A 23,284-nucleotide genomic window follows, 5' to 3' on the forward strand; every position below is an offset into this window, starting at 1 on the left:
AGCCTCATCCATGAAATGGGAATGGGACTAGAACCTACGTCAATCGGCGGTCCAGAGGATTAAACAGCCTCCTGAACTCCGCATACCTTTAGCTGACCTTGACTCCGTTGCTGCTAATCAAACCACTGGCAACGCAACTAGCCTCTCTTTTCTGAAGAGGGGAGGGTATTCTTCCTGAAGGCATCTGGGGTTTGAGAAGCGCAGGCCGCACTGCCTCCCCCGTACAAAGTGTTCTGGAAGTTAACTTTGGGACCGTCCCCTGGGAGGCCGGGAGGAGGGGAAACTCAAAGAAGGGGCCTAAGTATGTACGAGCAGATGTCACCATTGGGGACCGTCTGGTGCTCCTTGAAGGATGCTCTTCCCCTCGGGGCTGCGGAGGCGGAACGCCGTGGACAGCTCCTGTCGCCACCCCTGGCGCTCTCCCCGGTGGTCCTGCCACTCCCCGAGACCCGCGTCGGGCTGCTGGGGGGGGACACGGGGCGCCCCCCATCCCGGCTCCACCCCCGCCGCAGCGCCCAGCGTCCCCGCCCGCCCGCCGCCTCACCTATCAGATTTCCCGTGCGCATCGCCGCGCGGCTCCTCCCACCTCCTAAATGCCGTGCGGAGGGGACAGCCGCCCTCGGCCTGGACCCAGCGTCTGCGACGACCGGCCGCGCGCCTGTGGCTCTGTCCGCCGCGTTGCGGCTCTGAGCGTGCGGTGGCTGAGCCCGACCGGGCCGCGGGGGAGTGCGCGGCGCACGGTGAGGCCGGGAGGTGCGGGCGCGGAGGGCGCGGGAGCGGGGGCAGCGCGGGGGTGCGGGCGCAGGGGCCACGAGAAGTGCGGGGGTGCGGGAGGAGCCGTGTGCTGGGGGCGCGGCAGATGCGGAGAGGGGGTTCCAGGAGGTGCGGGCGCTTGGGACGCGGGGGCCCGGGAGGTGGGGAGCGGAGGATGTGGGGGAACGCGGGGGTCCGAGATGTGCGGGCACGGGGCCACGCAGGGGTCAGGGAGGCCCAGGCGCGGGGGCCGTGGAGGTCCAGGTGAGGGCCCCGGGGGGTGAGGGAGGAACGGACGCAGCAGGAGCCAGGGGTGCGGACCCTGCGGGGCAGCGGGGGCTGGGGCTTGAATGCGCGGGGTTAGTGGGGCGCGGGGGCTCTTCGGACTGCCCTGCGTTTGGGAGGAGCGCGGGGACTGCTGGCTTGTCCTCTTTCTTTTTTCTTTTTTAAATTAAGGAAAAAAAGATGGTTACAGACCAGATCTCATGAAACTTGGTCTAAAAGTGCCTTTATTTTTTTAAAAAAATTTACCTTTTGTGTATGTGTGTGAGAGAGAGAGAGAGAGAGAGAGAGAGAGAGAGAGAGAACGTTTAAGTTCGACTCTCAGCACATTTAAACTACATAACACAGAACTATCAATTTTACTCACGGTCTCACACATACATTCTCAGGACCTCTCCGTTTCCTGCACCCCTAGCCTGGCAACTGCTTGACTGTTCTCTGTGGAGTCCCACTTTTTTTTTTTTTAAGTGTTGCGTGTAAGTGATATCGTGCAGTGTCGTCTTTGCCTGTTTCCTGTTCCTCGCCCTTAGCACGATGCCCTCCAAGGTGATTCACGTTCTTGCAATCGGCAGGACTTCCTTCCTTCTTAAGATTGAATACCATTCAGTTGTTTAATTGTTTTCCGGGTTTATCTGTTTGTTTGTTTGTTTTTAATGGGTTTATCTGTCCACAGATACTAGGTTTTATTTATTTATTTATTTTTTAATGGGTCTATCTGTCCACAGATACTAGGTTGTTTCTCTGTCTTGGAGATTGGGAATATTGCTGCGGTGAACACGGGGGTACAGATGTCTCTGCGATCATGTTTTTGTTTCCTTTGGGCTACGTACTGAGAAGTGAGATTGCTGGGTCATACGTTCTAGCCTTACTTTCCCCTACGGCTTTCCCGTAGCTGTGCCCTGTGTGTTCCCTCTGACGGTGCCCCTGGCTTTCCTCCTCCCCGCCTCCCAGCAGCACTTGTTATCTCTTGTCTTTTTGATAATAGACATCCCAACAGGCGTGAGGTTATCGTGGTTTTGACTTGCATTTCCCTGATGATCAGTGATGTTGAGCATCTTTTCAGGCACCTGTTGGCCATGTGGATGTTTTTGGAAAAATGTCTATTCTGGTCCTTTGCCCTGTTTTTAACGGAGTCATTATTTTTATCTTTGCTATTGATAACAGCATATTCCATCTACAAAGTATCATCTGTATTCACACCACGCTCTTGAGGAGGTGGTGTGTCCGTGGTGGGCACGGTGCAAATGTGCGATGGGAGAATTAGCCTGGGATAGAAGCACCTTAGACTTAAGATGAATAAACCCATCTGAGAAAAGACCTCAACCCCTAGCAGTCTGTGTGGGTGGCTTTCTGCAGCAGGGGTTGTGGAGGGGGTTGGGGGAAGGCGGGGGAGGTTGCCAAGGGTGTCTCCTCATGAAGGAGGCACAGTGGCGGTTTTGGCTTTGAGGAGAGGACTAGAAGGATGTCTCTTTAGGTCATTCCTAAGTACAGTGAGATGCCTGAAGATTTTATAATTGGTGTTTGTCATCATATCTGTGTCAGTCGTGTGCATGCGTGTGCACGCATGTGTGTCTCATGCAGGGTAAATGTGTGTGGTAAATATCATACCTGACTTTATTCTATCCTATTTGTTTCACTTTTTTTTTTCTGTTTAGGTGTCTGACTTGGGGATTAATACAGCTTCCAATAGAAACCCCTGAGTCTGCAGTAATTGGATGTTGTGAAGTTATTTTTCACCCTTCCTTTATGTTAGCATGACAAACTTACAGAAGTCCCTGTTAGGTGTTTGCCTGTTATAAATATTAACATCAACTGCCCCCCCTGCACTGGCATCTCCCTCATTTGCTGTTTCTGCCCTTACTTCCTGAGATGCAGGAGGCAGATTTAATAAAGACAGGCATCGGGGGAGGTGTCATTTTCCCGGAAGTGCTGGCGCTGGGGATGGCTGTAGAATATTTCATCGATGGGAATTCCTAGAATCATGTTTGTGGGTAAATGCGTTCTGATTCTGCTCATCCACACATGTAATAAAATACTTTAGTTAAGTTACATAGTGTTGTATGTGCACATCTTTTATGGTGTTTTTTCTTTAACAGGTGCATGTAATATGCAAATTGTTTCAAAGAGAGCATTTAATATCCTCCTTTTAGTGGAATAAATCAGACAGAGGAAGACACATGTTCTCACTTATATGTGGAATCTAAAAAAAAAAAAAAAAAAACAACCCAAACTGAATTCATAGAGGGAAAGAATGTATCAGTGGTTGCCGGAGGCAGGGTGAGGGAGGGTGGGGAAAATGGGTATAGGGCATCAAACGGTACAAATTCTGGTTATAAGATACGTAAGTCCTGGGGATGTAATGTGTAGCATGGTAAAAATACAGGTACCTGTCTCTTCTTGTAAGGAATGGCTACATGTGTATTAAGACCTGTTTTCTGTCTTTCATGTTTCCCTTTTCAAGTCAATTCATATTTTATAGTTCTTTTGTTAGGTAAATTAAAAAAATAAGTAAATTTTTGTGGTCCATTGGCATAAAGTTCCTGCACGTGTGATTCAGAGCATAAAGACATTTCACTGAGTTGTCATCTCCAAACAGTGACAAAGACAGTGTTGTCTTCACAAAGGTTGTTCCAGAACATGGGCACCATTTCTCTTGTAGGATTTCTAAGTGGGTGCTTTGAAGAGACAAGGACCGTGGTTGGTGTCTGATTTTATGAGAGTCTGCGTACCTGACCGAGCTTCCTTGAACAGGTGCTGGTCTTCATCGTTTCGTCGGGGGATACCAGTGGGCAGCCCTCCTTCCTCAGGCCCGCCAGGCTGGCAGTAGTGGCCGCAGACTTGGGCCAGTTCCCACTGATCCTGAAGGGGTTTCAGGGGCTCTGACACTGCCTTTCTGAGCACGGAGCTGGCCTTGACTCTGAGTCAGGATCTGGTGTCCCAGGGGTTCCCTTTGCCTCCTCAGGATGCTTGTTCCTTTGAACGGGCGTTGAATCAAATTTCTACCGGTGTTCTGCCAGGACTAGATCCTCATCCTGAATCCTGGTTCCAGTGGTGGTGAAATGCTGTATGGGCCTTGTCATCCTCTCTCCCCAGATGACCAGCATGCTGACTCAGATGACCCTGGCAGACCTTGAACTACCACATCCCTATCCACCTGAACATAACTGTCGAGGGTCAGGAGCTCCCAGAAACCTTGTTTCTGCTTGTTTCCACCATTGGTGCCCTTGGTAGACCCAGGCTTGAGACCTCCTGTGGTTTTCTCCTAACCTCCTCCCTCTGCTCCCAGTGGCTTGCTTCTGCTTCCTCTCTCTGTCCCCAGGGAAGCCCCTTGAATGGGTGAGGGCTCCTCCTAGCCCTCCTAATTCCAGACTCTTTTCCTTTGCCCCTGGCCTGAGGATGGTGCTCCTTCAAGCTTTGTGGTTGGTCTCCTGTGGGTTTTGATGACTTTTCTTTGCCTACAAGGCAGTGAGGTGTCTGAGCCTGTGTCTGAAGAGGACAAGTGAGTGGGTGGCCAGGATGACTTAGAGAGATCTTGTCTAACAATGTGGCCTGCAGATGAAACCCAGAATTAGGAGGTTTGGGTGTCAGGTAATGAGACTCATTTGAAAACAGATCAACCAGAATTTTTACCAGAAGTTGTTTGGGACCAAGTTGAGTGTGTAAAGTAGCTGTTCTTCCATTTCCTCATTCAGTAAATAGTCCTGTGGAGATGAGGGGTTTGGGCTCTGGACCCTGATGCCTGGGTTCACAGTCCCAGCTCTGCCAGACACTTGTGTGACCTTGGGCATGCTCCTTAATTTCTCTGTGCCTCAGTTTCCCCCGTTGACATCCAGGACAATAGTGCTTATTTCATAGTGGGAGGGGTAGGAGGATTAGATAGATCTCTGTAAATAAAGTTTTAGAACAGTGTTACTGTGTAAATAAGAGCCACACAAGTAGCCATTATATTATTATTATTATTATTTGCTCATTTTGTGCCAAGCATTTTACCATGCTGAATAAGACTGTCTTGGGTCAAGAATGAGGCATGAATGGGGTGCCTGGGTGGCTCAGTGGGTTAAAGCCTCTGCCTTTGGCTCAGGTCATGATCCCAGGATCCTGGGATCGAGCCCCGCATTGAGCCCCGCATCAAGCCCCGCATCGGGCTCTCTGCTCAGCGGGGAGCCTGCTTCACTTCCTCTCTCTCTCTGCCTGCCGCTCTGCCTACTTGTGATCTCTGTCAAATAAATAAATAAAATCTTTTTTTTTTAAAAAAGAATGAGGCATGAACATAAAGCCACAAAATTAGTTTTCTGTTATTGAATTAAAAAACCACACAAACCTCGCTTTTAAAGGTCATTGCCAGAAAAATGTGCCCATATTGTTTCGTGCAACGGCATTTTGCTGGAATAAAATGAACAATGTCAGGGGCACGGTATTTAATTTTTGTCTAAATTTTGGTCTCCGACTCTTTAATCGAACCTCTGGCTTTCTGTAGTTATCTGAAGCCGTTTCTGAGCATCCTGTTTGGGCTTACAGCTGTGTTCTCTGTTTCTGCTTCTTTGTCTCTCATTGGTTTGACTTGTTTGGTTTGGCTCTCCACATGTTTCCTGAGCTCTGCAGGTTCCTCTTCTCATCTCTCTCTTTCACGTTGTCATCTCATGCTTTTGTTCTTGTTTTGCTGATTTCATGTTCTTCATGTCTTATAACAGCAGACCGTTTATTGTAAAACCTTTTATTTCATTTTTTAATTTTTATTTAATCATTTTTTAAAGATTTTATTTATTTATTTGACAGAGAAAGAGACAGCAAGAGAGGGAACACAAGCAGGGGGAGTGGGAGGAGAAGCAGGCTTCCCGCCGAGCAAGGAGCCTGATGCGGGGCTTGATCCCAGGACCTGAGCCGAAGGCAGATGCTGAATGACTCAGCTGCAGGCGTCCCCTGTGGTCAACATTTCTAAAGCTTAAAGTGCACCATATTACATCAACAGCTTTTAAAATCACCGCTGATTGTACTAATCATTCCAGTTGCTAAAGAAATGTTCTAAATCAACCTCAAGGCTAAACATGTTCATCTAGAGATGGAGACAGGGATGGAGAAATTTCAGCCCATCCGGGGATAGTTCCCTCGTGTTCCCTGAGGGTCACAGGACCCACGTGAGAACTTGTAACCCACTGCTGGGAGTCTGTTTTCTTCCAGACGGGCTTCTTCATGTGTCTTTCACACGTTTCCTTCCCTGTGCTGTCCCTTCTTTTCCGTGCCGTTACGCCCACTTACTGTTTCTCCCTGTCAAGTATGTTGAAGAAGGACAGATTCAGCTATACCTTCAGACATAATTTGAAGGAATTCAAGCAGTCCTTGGCTGCTTCTCTCCTTATGTGAAAATTATTATTGTTATTATTTCTTGTATGGAGCTTTATGTTGTGTTCTGGATATTATGTTTTATCTAATTTTCTGTTATCTGAGGATATGAAGGAAGAGGAGAAGGAGTTGGAATCGTGGTTAATTACGATTGGTGGGTTTAGTCTTTCTTTGTGCATCCTGTAATTGTACAAAAAGTTGCTTTCGGGGCACCTGGGTGGCTCAGTGGTTTGGGCCTCTGCCTTCGGCTTGGGTCATGATCCCGGGGTCCTGGGATCGAGCACTGCATCGGGCTCTCTCCTCGGCAGGGAGCCTGCTTTCCTGTCTCTCTCTCTCTGCCTGCCTCTCTGCCTACTTGTGATCTCTGTCTGTTAAATAGATAAATAAAATCTTTAAAAAAAATAAAGTTGTTTTCAGCATACACTGGGGTTTCAGATTGCCTCCGAATTCAGAATGTGGCTTGGTATCACTAATTTTTTTTTCAAATTATTAAGTATTTCAAATATACAGATGAGTTAGGATTTAAAATATATTAAGCATTTAATTCTAGAAGCTACACAGAAGACAAAGTTAACATTTAAAAGGCAAGAGAAGGGACGCCTGGGTGGCTCAGTGGGTTAAGCCTCTGCCTTCGGCTCAGGTCATGATCCCAGGGTCCAGGGATCGAGCCCCACATTGGGCTCTCTGCTTGGCAGGGAGCCTGCTTCCCTATCCCCTCTCTGCCTGCCTCTCTGCCTACTTGTGATCTGACTGTTAAATAAATAAATGAAATCTTTTAAAAAAATAAAAGGCACGAAAAGGGAAAAATGAAGATACAAGTCACAATTAATGAAATAGAGAATAAAACAGTTTGCGGACCCAAAAACTCTTTGTTAGAAAAACCAATGACGTGAAGCCCAGCAAGATTTAACCAAAAAGAGAAAAGAACATAAATAAACCATATCAAAAATAAATAAGACCCACAACCATGGAGAAACAACAATTTTATTTATTTACTTTTATTTTCTTATTTTTTAGAGAAAGAGAGAGATCACGGGCACATGAGTGAGTGAGGGAGGGGTGAAGGGAGAAGGAGAGAAAATCTCCAGCAGATGCAGTGCTGAGCGTGGAGCCTGACGTAGGGTTTGACCCCAGGTCCCTGAGATCATGATCCGAGCCTAAATCAGGAGCGGTTGCCCAACCAGATGAGTCAGCAGGCGCCCCAGAGAAACGGTTTTAAATAGTAATAGAATGTTAAAAACAACTTTGTGCCATTGCATTTCAGAATTTAGATGAAATCATTTTGTAAAAAATCACGAGTGACAAGGTTCACTGAAGAAGAACTAGAACGTGAATAAAAAATAGCGATGAAAGACACTGAATTTGTAATCAGAATTGTTCCTGTTTCCATCTTAAAAGACAATAACCCCCCAAAATTTAGAGGTGAACTTCATTAAGTATTAAGGGAGCAACAACAAAAACAACCCTTCTGTTGTGCAAACTATTACAGAAAACAGAAAAATTCTCAACTTCAGATAAGGACAGTAAAAGAAAAGGAAATTAACGGTATCTCTTCAAATATGAATGGAAAGTTCCTAAATAATACATCAGGTTTTTATCAATATATGACATCGGTAAATTAAAGAAGGGAGAAAACACTCGATTACCTCAAACAATGCAACCCAAAATAAAAGAATCAATGAAATTCAGCACTAATTCATGACAAAGAGGGAACTTTCTTAATTTGTCAAAGGTGTTTATCAAACACCTAGCATAAACATCATATTAATGGTGAAACTTAAAGAATTCCTGTTAAAGTCAAGAGCTAGATAAGGATCTCATGATCACTGCTTTTTACTAAATGTTGTACTTGAGATTCTAGCCAGTGTTATAAGACTGGAAAAGAAGCTAAGTCATTCTTATTTGCAGACAGTATTGGATCAGGTCAAATAGCTTAGATTATGCCACAGTAACAGACAACCCCCACATCTCAGATCTTAAGGCTCTAAGTCTATTTTCACAGAAGCAAGGTCTACTGCTGATCCAAGCAACTTTTGGGGGAAGCTCTCCTTCACATACTGATGTATCACTCAACACCATTTGGATCTTATGGCATATTTGTATCAGGCAGAACAGAGAGCTAGAAAATCAAGAATCTGCCATGAAGTCTCTCGCCATTCAGCATTTTGGCTCCCATTTCATTGGCCTGAAAAAGTCACATGGGTATGTCTAACTTCCCAAGTGTAGGAAGTGAAGCCCTCCCACAAATAACCAAAATATCCAAGTTCCGAGTTATCTACATTAGACATTAAAAAGAATCTATTAGATTTATTTATCCTCTGTTGCCCTAGTTATTGAGTAAAATTTACTAGTATTCTTCATCAGATCATTATTACTACTAGTTTTTGGTTTGCTTGTGCTATTTTCTGAGATGTGTAAAAATACAATTTATCCTTGTAATACTGTCAGTTTTTGTGATATGTTTTGAGCTATGTTGCAACAAGTTTGTAAGTTAATCAAGGATCTATATCACAAAATCACACAGTGAGCTGCTGTGTTGTATTGATGCTTTTGGCTTGAATTCCCTTCTGTCTGCACTAGGGATCTCCCTGACCTCAGTTCTTGAAGGTGTCTTTCCCACCTGGCTTTGTATCTTTACTTTGGTGTGTCATTTGAACCTGCAAATGGAAGGAATTTTTTTTTCCAATCTGATAAATTCTGTATTTAAGTAAGTGAGTTTAATCTATTTATGATTTCTGAAGTACTTGAACTTATTTTTATTATCTCCTGTGTTTTCTCTTTACCCAGTTTTTTCTTTGGTTCTCTTTATTATTTGTTTCCTATTGAATGAGTAAACTTTGCTGTGTTCCCAATTTCTCCCTTTGTTTGTTTTCAAGTTGCAGACTGTATTTCCATTCTTTCGGTGATTATCCTTAATTTTGAGTGATGTGCTTTAACCATATATAAAGTTTTTCAGTATTTTTATCAATTTCTGTATCATGACAAGGATCTCAGCACAGTAAAATTGTCAAATGACCTCTGTCATTTATTTTATAACTGTTGCCTAGTGTTTGGTTTTAACTTTTTAAATGTGAAAAATTAGTTATTTTTATGGACATAAATTAAATTTAACCACATAATTGGTCAATTTCTATGTTTATTGTTGTGTCTTATGTTCCTTGATGTAGGCCTGAGTTTGTATATCTTGCTTAAGTGCATCCATTAATAATTCTTTCAGTAAGGCTACATGGTGGTAATGTGTATTTGGATCTTATGGCATATTTGTATCAGAAAATGTGTCTGAAAATGTGTTAATCATGGCTTTACTCTTGCGTGTTATTTTAACAGGGTATAAAATTCTAGATGGACGGTTATTTCCTTCTGGTGTTTTGAAGGTAACACTGCATTATCTTCTTTTTTTTTTAAGTTTAATTTGATTTTTTCTGTGTTCCAAGATTCATTGTTTATGTACCAAACCAGTGCTCCATGCAATATGTGCCCTCCTTAATACCAGGCTCACCCATCCCCCACCCCCCTTCCTTCTGACTTACATTATCAGCCATGGGAAATTTCTGTGCATCTAATTGTCAGGATTTTGTGGGTAGTTTGCCTTTCTCTGGTAGGCTTTGAGACTTTCTCCTTCCTCTTGACGTTCTGCAGTTTCACTAGAATGTTTTGAGGTGTAGATTTACCTATATTTATCATGATGGGTACTCAAGCTGCAGTTTTCATTTGAGGACTCCCATCTTCCATTCTGGAAGATTCTCAGCTGACATTTCTTCTCATAATTCTTCTGTTATTTCTTTTATTCTTTTCTGCAGGAACTCTTATAATACTAAGTTGCCACTCTTAACCTGTCTGCTACATCTCTTTTGACTTTCTGGTAAGTCCTGGTTCTGTTGGAGGCAGTTAGCTTTGACGGTGGTAATAATTCTCCTTTCTGTTAGGCCTTCCTTCACTCTGTGGAAAATGTAAAGGCAAGTGTAGAAGTTTGACCTGATTTTACTCTAGAGGTCCATTTCCCTCAGGTTTCCTACTTACCATTCTGTTCACTTTTTTCTGGCTTGGGAAGGAGATAAATAAAAATAAGACTTTTATGAATTTTAGTTTCTCACCTTTCCTCTAATTTTACCACCCCAATTAAAGGTTAATGTAAAATTCTGGCATTTTCAGTGTTTTACCCTGGCTGCCATGTTTAAGGGCCATACTAAGAGCTATGTCTTTCGTTTGAGTGTTGCCTGTCTATTTTTGGCTAGTTTGAACTTACTGTTTTACAGTAGTGTGGACAAAGTAGAGAAACCAATGTCTCAATATGCTATTACACATTTAAGCAATAATAATTGGTAATATTATTCATCCCACGAGCCTTAAGTTCAGAGTGGGTGTTCAGTGCCCACTTTTGTATGAAGCCTGCACAATGCCCAGATGTTTGACAGCTTTGGAGGGAAACAGGTACCTATTTGAATGAGGCAAATAAATGGTAGATTGGTGTGGTGGTCAACATACCATAGATACAGCCTGTTACCAAAGCTACTTAGCTCACTCTGAGTTTCCTGGAGCATCCATAAATAACTGAATTTGGATTTGTTTTTGATACTCTTATTTGGTTTTCTCAAGGACATAATGCCCAACTTCCTTCTTTTCTATTTAGTAATAGTCAGGTGACGCCCCCCTCCCCATGTGAAAATAAGATTTATTATCTAGGACTGTGGTTTATTCTTCCCATTCCAACTCTCTTGGGAAACTTGGTTTTACCTCTGAGAGTCAGGTTACCAGTTGAGTCTCCCATGGGAAAAAAGAATATATATGAAAAATAACAAACAACATGCAAAATAAGTAATCGCCTCCAGATTTTTCTTCTCATTTTAGACTTACATTGTAGCACTTATGTCCAGTATTGACTGATGGGCACTTTTCCCTGACTTCTAACGCACAGTATTAACACTTATCTCATTGGCACTCTTTCCTGGGTCATCTGCAGGACACTGTGGCATGTCAAAGCAAGGTGGTTTGCACACGTCATTCCATCAAGTAAAACATGGAGGAACTTTTTCAGACTAATGAAAATTGATAGTGCCAAGCACCACGGGAGAGGTTTAAATGGCTAGAGAAGCCAAGTTATGAGGTCAGAAAGGCATTTTTCATGTGGTTGGTTTCTAGTCTCTCAGATTTGTAGAGCCTGTGGCTCTCACCTGCTGACCCACCTCACCTGTGCTGTTGACCCAGCAATAACCCCACTTCGTCAATCTTTTCGTTATCTGTTTGCTTTCTTCATTAGTCCGTGGGCTGTGTTTCTCACAAACTGTTCTAGGATCAAAGAAATTTGGGCAACCTTGCCCATGAATCTTCTTTTTTTGAAATTTACTCTGAATGTTAACTTTGTAAAGTTTCCAAAAAGTCCCGCAGTGAAGAAGCCTGTCTAATTTTGTTTAATTCACGGGTTCTCCCACTTGCAATCTACCTCTCTTCTACCCCCAGGCACACATAAGTCCTCTTGGTGTCTGGTGGGCACGGTTTGGGAAAAACTGCCCTATAGTGATAGAAAGGTCCTCACATCCCCTCTAGCTCTGATCGTGGCTTCCCTTCACGTCTTGATTCTTTTTCCCCTTTTTGTGCTTTACCAAAGTGCAATATCAATATAAATTTTATGCACAAAGCTTATAATTCAACACCCCCCCCTTTTTTGCTATTGTGGTAAGAGATACATAAATTAAGTTGGTTACATTAGTTTTAGTACATTCATGATACTGTGCTACATTCCCTACTGTCTAGTTGCAGAAAATTTTATTGTGCCTGAAGGAAACCCTGTGCCCCTTATCAGTCACCTCTCCCCACAGTTCCCCCTACCCCTGGCAACCACCATTCTACTGTCTGACTCTATGCATCTGACTACTCTTGGGTCCTCATATAAATGGAATCATAGAGTATCTGTCTTTTTATGACTGGCTTATTACATTTAGCATTATGTCTTCAAGGTTTATTCACGTTGAGCAGGTGTTAGAATGTGCTTCCCTTTTAAGGCTGAATACCATTGCACTGTATGGATAGACCACATTCTGTTTATCCATACATCTGTTAATGGACACTTGGATTCCTTCCACCTTCTGACTGTTGAAAATGATGTCGCTATGAACATGAGTGTACAAAGAAAGTTCCTGCTTTCTTCTTTGGGGTAGATACTCAGAAGTGGAGTTACTGGATCATGTAGCAATTCTGTGTTTCATTCTTAGAGGAATTGACATACTGTTTCCTAGAGTGCCACACCATTTTTACATTCCTGTCAGCATTCCACAATTGGTGGGCTCCAATTTCTCCAAAAGCTTGCCAACACTTGTTAATTCTTTACAATTTATTTTTATAGTAGCCATCCTGGTGGGTATGATGTGGGATTTCATCACGGTTTTGATTTGCATTTCCCTGATGATGAGTGATGGTGAACATCTTTTCATGAGCCTCTTGTCCATCTGAATACCCTCTGTGGGGGAATGCTTATTCAAGCCCATTGCTTGTTTTTTTTTTTTTTTAAGATTTTATTTATTTATTTGACACACAGAGAGAGAGAGAGAGAACAAACACAAGCAGGGGGAACGGGAGAGGGAGAAGCAGGCTTCCTATTGAATGGGTAGCCCAATGTGGGGCTCAAATCCCAGGACCCTGGGATCATGACTTGAACTGAAGGCAGATGCCCAATGACTGAGCCACCCATGCACTCCTCATTGTCTTTTTTTTTTTAATCAGTTTTTGTTGTTGTTGATGAACTCCTACTCATTAACATATAAGACTCTCTTCCAGTCGTAAACTTTACTTCTGGGAAAGATGTTGGCAGCATTAATTTCTTTCCTGCCATGCTCTCCTCCTCCTGTTTCTCTATCAGCCATCATTTATCACAGTCCTGCTTGTCCTGTTGTCTGGCTGGACCAACCAGCTCCATTCCTTCCCACCCATGTTTTGGACCGTACAGTCCATGTTTTGAACCCTCGTCTCTTTAGCTGTTGGCTCCTAGGATGGACAGTTTTGTTTCAGCCCACTCAGCCATCACCTCCTTTTTCTTCCTGAAGGATTGTCATCTGCTGTCTAATTTTAGCCACCGTTATTCCACTGAAGTGCATTGTGGAAGTCTGAGCACTCCTGGTCCCACGTCTTCTATCGGATTGACCATGATGATGACCCTTCCTTCTCTAGGCTTCTTTGGTCCCTGAGACACTTCTCTGTGACACTGAGATGGAGAGTGAGCAGCGGGTACAGGACTGTGGGCCCTGGGGTACCTTAGCTTGGCCGTAGATGCTGACTTTGACCATGAATTCACTCCAGGACCCAGGCTGATGGCTGATGACTTCACTCTGTAAGTTTCTCCTCAAAAACAAACAAACAAACAACTCCCCCGCCCCCCCAATTAGTGTCCACCTTGTCGATGTGTGGGAAGGACTTGTGAGTAATCACATGAAAAGCACTCAGAACAGTTGCTGGCATGCTGGAGGTGTTCGTGTTAGCCACTGTGGGGACATTAATGTGGGGTTTCTCCTGTGTATCCAGCTGATCCCTTTCCACCCCCATTTCCTCTCTCCTGACTCATGTTTTCTAAATTCTATTCTTTGCTCTTCATTATTCTGTTCCTAGACATCGTCTCACTCTTGCCATTTCAGTGTCTCCTTTATGCAGTCAAATCTATCCAGGTCAGTTCTCTACACTTTAGTAGGAGACTTCTTCTAGCACATAGCTGTGCTGTAGGGACATATGTTTTGGAGGACATTTGACTCTTGTCAGATCACTGCACACCAGCTGCCCCCTCACCAGCTCATCCACAGCCATGGCAGTTCCACTTCAAATCTGGAAGAATTTGGATTTCCACCAGTTTCTATGACTTGAATTATTTTGAAGATGATATTGCAAATATCATCCTGCACAGTGGACCTGTGGGACCACGTCAAATGACTGTATCCCAGGAAGGGTTAAGATGGGATTGTAGAGATTTGTGAATCAAACAAACTAGCATCACATAAGTCTTAGGAATGATCTAGAGTGTTGCCTGAGTGCTTACTAGTTCCTGGGAACTGTGAAGTACTTACCCGACTTTCACAAAAAGTTTGGGAGGTGGTTAGCATTATCCTCTCATTTTGCAAGTTTTGTGTTTTTCATTTATAGAGAAAATGGAGACTTAAGAAGGTCAGTATTCTCAGTCTTATAACTAGCAAGTGGCTGAGTTAAGATTTGACCAGTTCCCTTGGGTTCCAAACATAGAACTCTTAACATCTTGATTATCTTCTCATTTTTCATTTTATTTTTTTCTTTCACCTTTCCCTGTTTATTGGATATGGTAGGGCTTAGTCCATTTTAAAGAGAGAGTGTATGTATATTTCTTAGTATTGTATTTTTAGAAGATTTTATTTATTTTTTTTGAGAATGAGAGAGAAAGAGAGGGAGGATGAATGGGTTGAAGGGCAGAGGGAGAAGCCGACTACCTGGTGGGCAGAGAACCTGATGTGGGGCTGGATCCTGGGACTCCAGGATCATGATCTGAGCCAAAGGCATATACCTAACCAACTGAGCCACCCAGGTACCACAGTAATATTTTGTTTTAATGTTTAAATTAACTCAGTCTTGCTTTTGGTTTTGTTAACCCTGTTCTTTTCTGTAATTTTTGTTTGTTTTCTGAATTCTTTGAGAGTTAGTTTCTTTAAAATATTTTTTTCTTTCTTTCTTTCTTTCTTTAATAATAAAACTACTTAAGGCTATGCATTTGCCTCTGGAAGCAACTTTGAACACTTCCTAAGGAATAATATGTGGTGGTCTCATTTGCTTTGTTTTATAGGTAATTTGTTATTACACATTTAATTTCTCCTTTGACCTCTTAGTCAGTTTTCTTTATCTCTAAGTGTTTGGGATTTTGGATGACCTTGATTAAACTTAGTGTTATTCCTTTGTTGTTTTATGGCCAGGATGATGGCCTACTGTTTTCCTCTTTAGTCTGTATGCAGTTGCAGTGCTATTGAGAAGTACATGTAGTTGTGATAATGGAAATACGGGTTAAAAAGAAAATGAGTAGGATTTGAAAACGGTGCCTGTAAGTCACTTATTTTAGTCTAAATTTTTGTTCTTGTTTTCCAACTGATGTATTTTGTTTCTTTTTATTATTAAAATAGAATATATATTCTCAATAAAACTCTTGGAGCATATTTCCAGTTTCGGTTTTTTATAGGAAAGTAGTCCCCGCCTGTTGTGTAACAACCAGCACTCGGAGCCAGATACCAGTGAAAAAATGAGGAGGTGTTGTTAAGTGGAACAGGACGACACTCTAACAAACCCACCAATGTTTAACAATTTTAATGAACTTTAAAAAAGTGTCATATTTTCACTGTGAATCATTTCACATTAAAATCTGGTTTTCCTGCCAGAGTTATCTTTAGTGAAAGCTGTGTACTTTCAGCCAGATTTGGAGCAGAGGGAATATTAGTGAGCTGGAAGCAGATCCCTCAAAAAATCTGGGTATCAAAGGGGGAATTTCCTGAGTATCTGTATCTTGGTTAATATTCCCTGTGACAGGCTTAGACACACTTCCTGACACACACATGGCAGTTACTCAGTCGGTATGACTTGAACATGGGTGATTTAGGCCCGTGAAATCTTTCTCTCACACATTTCTGGCTTCTCCCATTGATTCATGGCATCCGTGCTGGGTTTTCAAGGAGAAGCAGTGAAAGACATGAGGGAGTGACTGGCATTTGACTAGAGATGATTTTTGCATGTTAGCGTTTTCTTTTTGTGTCTCTGGGAACATGGTTTCTGTAGATGCACCAAGACTCTGTGGTTGCCTAGAGGCCACCTGAGGAGGAAAGGCAGTCCTTGGGAGACAGGACGGGGCAGAAATACCCAAGGAAGGGCAGGACACAGCTGAATGGACAGAGCCCCCTAGCTGTTCTCGACTCTTACTGTAACCATTTATCTTTGATAACTATTCCTCCCCGCCAAATTTTCTCCAAACAGAAACAAAAATCTAGTGTGGAAAAATTATGTGGAAAAAACCATTTTCCTTTTTCAAAGTCTTCACAGAGAGAGGAGAAAGAACACGCTGACAGAACTCCTTGCTCGTGGGCGGAATTCTGTCTAACACTGCTATTGTGTTTGCTGCTTTGCAAAGCACACTAAAGGCACATTGCAGATATTCAGGTAATCACTGCTTTGAGTCATCTTACCCATTTATTCCTTAGTAAAAGTGTCCTAGGGCTGCCTTAACAAGTTCCCACAGACAGAGAGGCTTAAACAAGAGAAGTTTATGGTGTCACACTCTGGAGGCCAGAAGTCTGAGGTCAAGTCTGAGGTTGGTTCTGAGGGCAACAAGGGAGAATCTGCCCCAGACCTCTCCCCCAACTTCTGGTGGGTTGATGCCAGTCCTTGATGTTCCTTAGCTTGGGAAGCATCACCCTGATCTCTGCCTTCATCTTACCTGGTGTTCTGTGTGTATGTCTGTGACCACATTTCTTCTTTTCATAGGGGCACCAGTCATACTGGATTAGGGGCCCATCCTACCCTGGCATGGCTGATTTTACTGCATTTTCAGTGACCCCATTTCTTTTTTTGTTTGTTTGTTTTTGTTTTTGTTTTTATTTGTTTATTTACAGCATAACAGTGTTCATTGTTTTGGCATCACACCCAGTGCTCCATGCAGTACGTGCCCTCCCTATTACCCACCACCTTGTTCCTCAACCTCCCACCCCCCCGCCCCTTCAAAACCCTCTGGTTGTTTTTCAGAGTCCATAGTCTCTCATGGTTCATCTCCCCTTCCAGTTTCCCTCAACTCCCTCTCCTCTCCATCTCCCCATGTCCTCCATGTTATTTGTTATGCTCCACAAATAAGTGAGACCATATGATACTTGACTCTCTCTGCTTGACTTATTTCGCTCAGCATAATTTCTTCCAGTCCTGTCCATGTTGCTACAAAAGTTGGGTATTCATCCTTTCTGATGGAGGCATAATACTCCATTGTGTATATGGACCACATCTTCCTTATCCATTCATCCGTTGAAGGGCATCTTGGTTCTTTCCACAGTTTGGCAACTGTGGCCATTGCTGCAATAAACATTGGGGTACAGATGGCCTTTCTTTTCACTACATCTGTATCTTTGGGGTAAATACCCAGCAGTGCAATTGCAGGGTCATAGGGAAGCTCTATTTTTAATTTCTTGAGGAATCTCCACACTGTTCTCCAAAGTGGCTGCACTAACTTGCATTCCCACCAACAGTGTAAGAGGGTTCCCCTTTTTCCACATCCTCTCCAACACACGTTGTTTCCTGTCTTGCTAATTTTGGCCATTCTAACTGGTGTCAGGTGGTATCTCAATGTTGTTTTCATTTGAATCTCCCTGATGGCTAGTGATGATGAACATTTTTTCATGTGTCTGATAGCCATTTGTATGTCTTCGTTGGAGAAGTGTCTGTTCATATCTTCTGCCCATTTTTTGATATGATTATCTGTTTTGTGTGTGTTGAGTTTGAGAAGTTCTTTGTAGATCCTGGATATCAACCTTTTGTCTGTACTGTCATTTACAAATATCTTCTCCCATTCCGTGGGTTGCCTCTTTGTTTTGTTGACTGTTTCCTTTGCTGTGCAGAAGCTTTTGATCTTGATGAAGTCCCAAAAGTTCATTTTTGCTTTTGTTTCCTTGGCCTTTGGAGACATATCTTGAAAGAAGTTGCTGTGGCTGATATCGAAGAGGTTACTGCCTATGTTCTCCTCTAGGATTCTGATAGATTCCTGTCTCACGTTGAGGTCTTTTATCCATTTCGAGTTTATCTTTGTGTACGGTGTAAGAGAATGGTCGAGTTTCATTCTTCTACATATCGCTGTCCAGTTTTCCCAGCACCATTTATTGAAGAGACTGTCTTTTTTCCATCGAATATTTTTTCCTGTTTTGTCGAAGATTATTTCACCATAGAGTTGAGGGTCCATATCTGGGCTCTCCACTCTGTTCCACTGGTCTATGTGTCTGTTTTTATGCCAGTACCACGCTGTCAGTGACCCCATTTCTAAACAAGGTCACATTCTGAGGTCCTGGGGGTTAGGACTTCAGCATATGAATTTGGGGAGACAAAAAAAGTCCAGCCCATAACAGTAAATATTTATTTACACTCAACAAATATTTGCTGAGCATCTATTAGGGAAAAAGTGGAATATGAGGTATTGAGATCAAATAAATATCAATGAAATATTTTCCAGTCCCAAACCACTTACAGTAAAGTAGGAAAGAAATAAACATATAGCTGTGATTGGCAGAGTTACAGTAAAGGTAGCTACAAGGAACTGTGGTGTCAAGAAGGGAAATGGTCAAGCCCACTCATGGGGGGAGATGCCTCTGTGGGGCCAGAGTTTGAACTGGACGTGAAGGGATTCAAAGGACTTTACTAGATAGACAGTATGAGACAAAATGGCACATTCCCTGAACTTCAAGCTGTCTTATGGCAGGAGTATAGGGTGCGCTAAAAAGATTGAAGCAAAGCTTTAAGCAATGTTGTTGGACTTCTGGTTTGGGGAATGTTCTTCTGATGGACAGCATGGAGCTGGAGTGCAGGTGGTTAAGTCTAGAGTTTGTGAGATAGAACAGTGGAAATGGCTATGAGTCTGGTGATTGTGTCACCGAGTGGATTCCAAGGCCCTTCATTCTGAAAAGGTGGAACTTGAGATGTCTATGGGATGTCCAGTGGCAGTTGGATTTGGAATTCGGCAAAAAGTATGGGAGGATAGTACAGCTTTGGGGATTATTTTGTGTATAACCACGGGATTGGATAAGGGGGACTGTGTCAAATACAAGAGAGGGTCAGGGGCGAGCCTGAAATTAGGGGCAGAATGAAGAAGAGGAGTCAACACAGGAGAGCCAGAGATAAAAATCAGGGAGGCTGGGACTGGGGGGTCCCCCATTGAAGCCCAGGAGTTGCAAGAAGAAAAGCTTGGACAGAAGCACCTAATGGCACAAGTAGGTCATGGAAGATAAAGCCAGTAAAGCCAATGTGCCCTGTGGCTCTGTCTTGACATTATGTTTTCAAAGTCTTTTCTGATACGTATGTATTGGTTTGACATTCAAAAGAGAATCTGAACCTTTACTGAGATCTTTCAAAGGACACCAAAGATGATTTCATTTATAATGTCCAGCAAAATGTTCAATTCTTGTTACTCTCTCTCTGTATCTGTCACTTCCTGTGTTCCCTTGTTCCCCTCCTAAATTTTCAAAATATTTCTCTGATCTAGCCCCCAACAGTCCTTCTTTTACCCTAGAAACACTTATCCTCCATGTTGATTTCATTCTGTTCCTCCAGTCATTCTCTCCCTTTTCCATCATTTCTCTCTTTTCCCCTCATCTCCTACCCAAACTCTGTGCAAGGATCAAGTTGGTAAAGGCATGCTCTTGGTGGATCAAGGAAGAGGAATAGGCTCTGAGTATCTCTGTGTTAAATCTTTCCCGACCCAAGGCAGGCTGTTGGTCATCTTTGGCAGAGCACTCTCGGATAAGCAGTGGGAGTGGAAGCAGGTTGCCGCGGGTTGAGGATTAATTAATTAATCGGTGGGTGAGTTAGTACTAGTGGTGAGTATAAACTGTTTATTCCAGGAGCTTAATTTGGAAGGGAAAGAAAATAAGAGGCTGACCAGGAGATGACAGGCGATTGAGGTAGGGTCCTTTAAACATTTTTTTGGAGTGAATTTTTGTTTTTCAGTCATACTTAGAGCAGAGATCCACACAGGCACTGACTGTCATCTTAAGAGAAAAATCAACACCATTTGCTTTGCTCATTATTCTTTATTGTCATTGGAACTGACGAGGAAGTTCCACTGGACCTGAAGCCTGGATCCCAGACTATGGGCAGGGTTGGAGATGTGAATGTGGATACACCCTAAAGGGAAAGAATGAGCTGAGCATTGGACTTATTGATGTAGTGAAAGAGGATTTTTTGTTTTATGGGCATAGACACTGCCCAGATATTCACCTCAGATCAGTTATTCAACAAATATTTGTACACCTCCTACTATTTCTTAATCACTGTGTTAGGCCTTGAGGTACCTGGAGCTCTGGGGGATAAGCAGGACAGGTGCATATTCCATCATTCCTGTTCCAAAGATTCCCAGTGGGAAGTGACTGTGGGGCTCTTCTATTAGAAGGTGGAGTGATTGAAGTCTGAGAGTAGGGCAGTGGTTGCCATGATTTACCTCAAGGGGGAAGCGGAAGTAGACAGGTGGCTGCAAGCATCGCTTGAGGGCCATGAGACTTTGCCTTGACTAGCAGCCTTCCACCTTGGTCCCTTGGTATTAAGGGAATCCCAAAAAGTAGGTGTGACTCAGCATTACTTGTCACCACCAGGGTAAGGTTTTCTCAAGTTCAGTAGTTTGAGGAAAAGTCAAATTCAACTCATGAAATAGTTATTTTGTATAATGACATTCACTTTCTCTGTGTTGGAGGTGTCTTGACGAGGCTTGCACTATGATCTGGGTAAGAGTATTTGAGACAGTATTTATATACAAATGGCAGTTGTGAAATTTGTTTCTAGTGTGTCATGTAGAAATTTGCTTTCTTAAGAAGACTACTAAGATATTTGCCCAATCTCCCTTCTGTGTGCTAATTCTCCTCAAATATCTACTGTTTTACCCTTCATGACTCATAGTGGTAAGTGAAAGTTTAAATTGAACAGTCCTGGGAGGTGGAGTGAAGTCTCTTGGTGACTGTGTAGGTGTCAGTATTTGAATCATGAAAAGGGAGCCTTCACCCTCCCTGATCAGTGAGTTTCTTTCCCAAGCGTCATGGCCTCAAAATTTTGTCTAGAGCCTGGGCAGAAGCATCTGCTTCAGGCTGCACCAAGTGATCTCGGGCCAGCGAGCAGAAATCAGGAAGTTTTGCTTTACTTCTATTGGAAAAACAAAGTTCATTTCCTCACCACATGTTATTCTTGGAATCCTTCCCAAAGACAACCAGCAAGTAAGATATGCTGGGGGTCTCATGGGATCATCATGTAGGAAAAAAGGACAGGTCTAAGGACAGGTTTTCATCACCTTGAGGTAGAAATTTCCCAGCTGTTAGAAGAGCATCCATGTGAAACCAGAATCCTCTACTCCACCTTCTGTGGTGAAATCAGGGGCCCACGGTCCAAAGGCATTCTTTGCAGCAGACAAATTGTCATAATGACATTAGCATTACCAGAAGTCTCAGGAGTGGGCCTGCTGGTCCCAATGCAACTGGAGATGCTTGGATTCAGCTTTTTGCTCATTTATAGATTTTTGTGATTCTCTTCTGTCAAGGTTGAGAGGTAGCTGTGAGTGACAAAATCCGTGGAGAGAAAGTTTTCCCATCATCTGAGGAAGTAGCAGGTTGAGGGTGATCTTTATGTGTGCTCATGAAGAGTGCACTCATGAGAGTGAAGGTGTTTGGGCCCCGGGGTGTTCTGCGGAGGGTCAGCTGTTTTTGTAAGAGTCCCTTCTGCCATATTGACAAGTCATGTATGCTCTTGACTTCTGTGTCTGGAAGGCCATGGTTTATTATTGTGTATGTGTACTACTTTCTCAACAAAAATTGTCTTCCATCCTCTTACCTATATGCCTATCTCCTGGGACCAACAGGCAAATTAATGTGGCGAATGTGCTGTTGGTTCCTGCTTTCCTTATCTGCACAGCTTTTGTTCCCTTCCCTGCTAAAGCTCTGAAATGATTTCTGAACACCCTAATAACAGTCCACAGGCTGCTGCTGGTGACCCCCCACCCTCCCCAGTGTGAGCAATAGGGGGTAAAACCGTCAGTATTGCCTTTTCTTCCGTTGAAGTAAGCCCGGTTCTATTTCTTCTGGGAAATAATTGAAGTCTTATGAAATGTACACAGAACAAAAATACCCAAGGCACTGAAATATTCTGGGAAAAAATTTCATCCCAAGGAGATGTCGCATAAGGCGAGTGTTTGCTTTCAAGTAAGAACATGTCTCCATGTCACAAAGAAACATGCTTTGGCTTTTGGAGACATGGGTATCTTCTCAGGGACTCATTCAGAACTTTCCTTTGCGCTCTTGTATGCGGCAAATATTGTGTGTTGGCAGGTGCTGTAATGGTGAAAAATACGGAAGATGGTCCTTGATCTGTGCCAGAGTTGTCAAGCAGTGGGAATGCTAGTCCAAGGTTTGCACAGAGAAATAATAATGTATGATATACGAACGAAAGTGAGAAAGTACCATACAGTGGGTGCCATGAGTGGTAAATGAAGACACGGCTTTGCTGAGGAACTGGCAGGGTTGGGGGTGAGCTACAGGTAGCTTAGCAGAAGTAGTGTGGTGGTGGGGGGCGCTGGTGGAGGAGGACAGAGCGCAGAAGGGAAAGAATAGTTCTGTTCACGGGGCTGAGGGGAACAGGTGTAGCCTGAGGGTAGAGGCATGGAGGTCGGTTGGAACAGAGAGTGCAGGGCATGGGCTAATGATAAGTAGCTCTGTGAGTCATCATCTTAAAGATCAGCTGAACCTGTTGGTCAAGAAATGAGAAAATTTTTTTAAAACATATTATTTATTTATTTGACAGACAGAGATCTCAAGTAGGTGGACAGGCAGGCAGAGAAAGAGAGAGGAGGAAGCAGGCTCCCCACTGAGCAGCGAGCCTGATGCGGGGCTCGATCCCAGGACCCTGAGATCATGACCTGAGCCGAAGGCAGAGGTTTAACCCACTGAGCCATCCAGGTGCCCCAAGAAATGCAGTTTTAAGCCGTGAAGACACATTATAGGCAGCACAGTGTGACCCGAGCACTGCCTGTTGTTTCCATTGCTTCTTGTTTAGGACCCTCATGTAAATTCAAATATGGGCAAGCCCCATTTCCAGAATGGTCACATGTACCGTTTTTTGTTGTTTTGTTTTTACTAAAGATTATTATTTTTATATTTATTTTTTAAATTCAAAATTCTTTCCCCCATCATAGAAACAATGT

The 23,284-nt window shown here is 43.3% G+C and overlaps 1 protein-coding gene across 1 annotated transcript in view; it reads left to right on the forward strand.

The window, feature by feature from the left end:
- Positions 1 to 650: 650 nt before the first annotated feature.
- Positions 651 to 23,284, forward strand: part of B3GALT5 (beta-1,3-galactosyltransferase 5) — a 32,326-nt gene continuing 9,692 nt past the window's right edge. Inside the window, exon 1 of the mRNA XM_046003285.1 lies at positions 651 to 740. The gene's annotated coding sequence lies outside the window, so the exon portion shown is untranslated. The remainder of the gene's footprint in view (positions 741 to 23,284) is intronic.

The sequence above is a fragment of the Meles meles genome, chromosome 4 (genome assembly GCF_922984935.1).
Source record: "Meles meles chromosome 4, mMelMel3.1 paternal haplotype, whole genome shotgun sequence".
Taxonomy (NCBI): Eukaryota; Metazoa; Chordata; class Mammalia; order Carnivora; family Mustelidae; genus Meles; species Meles meles.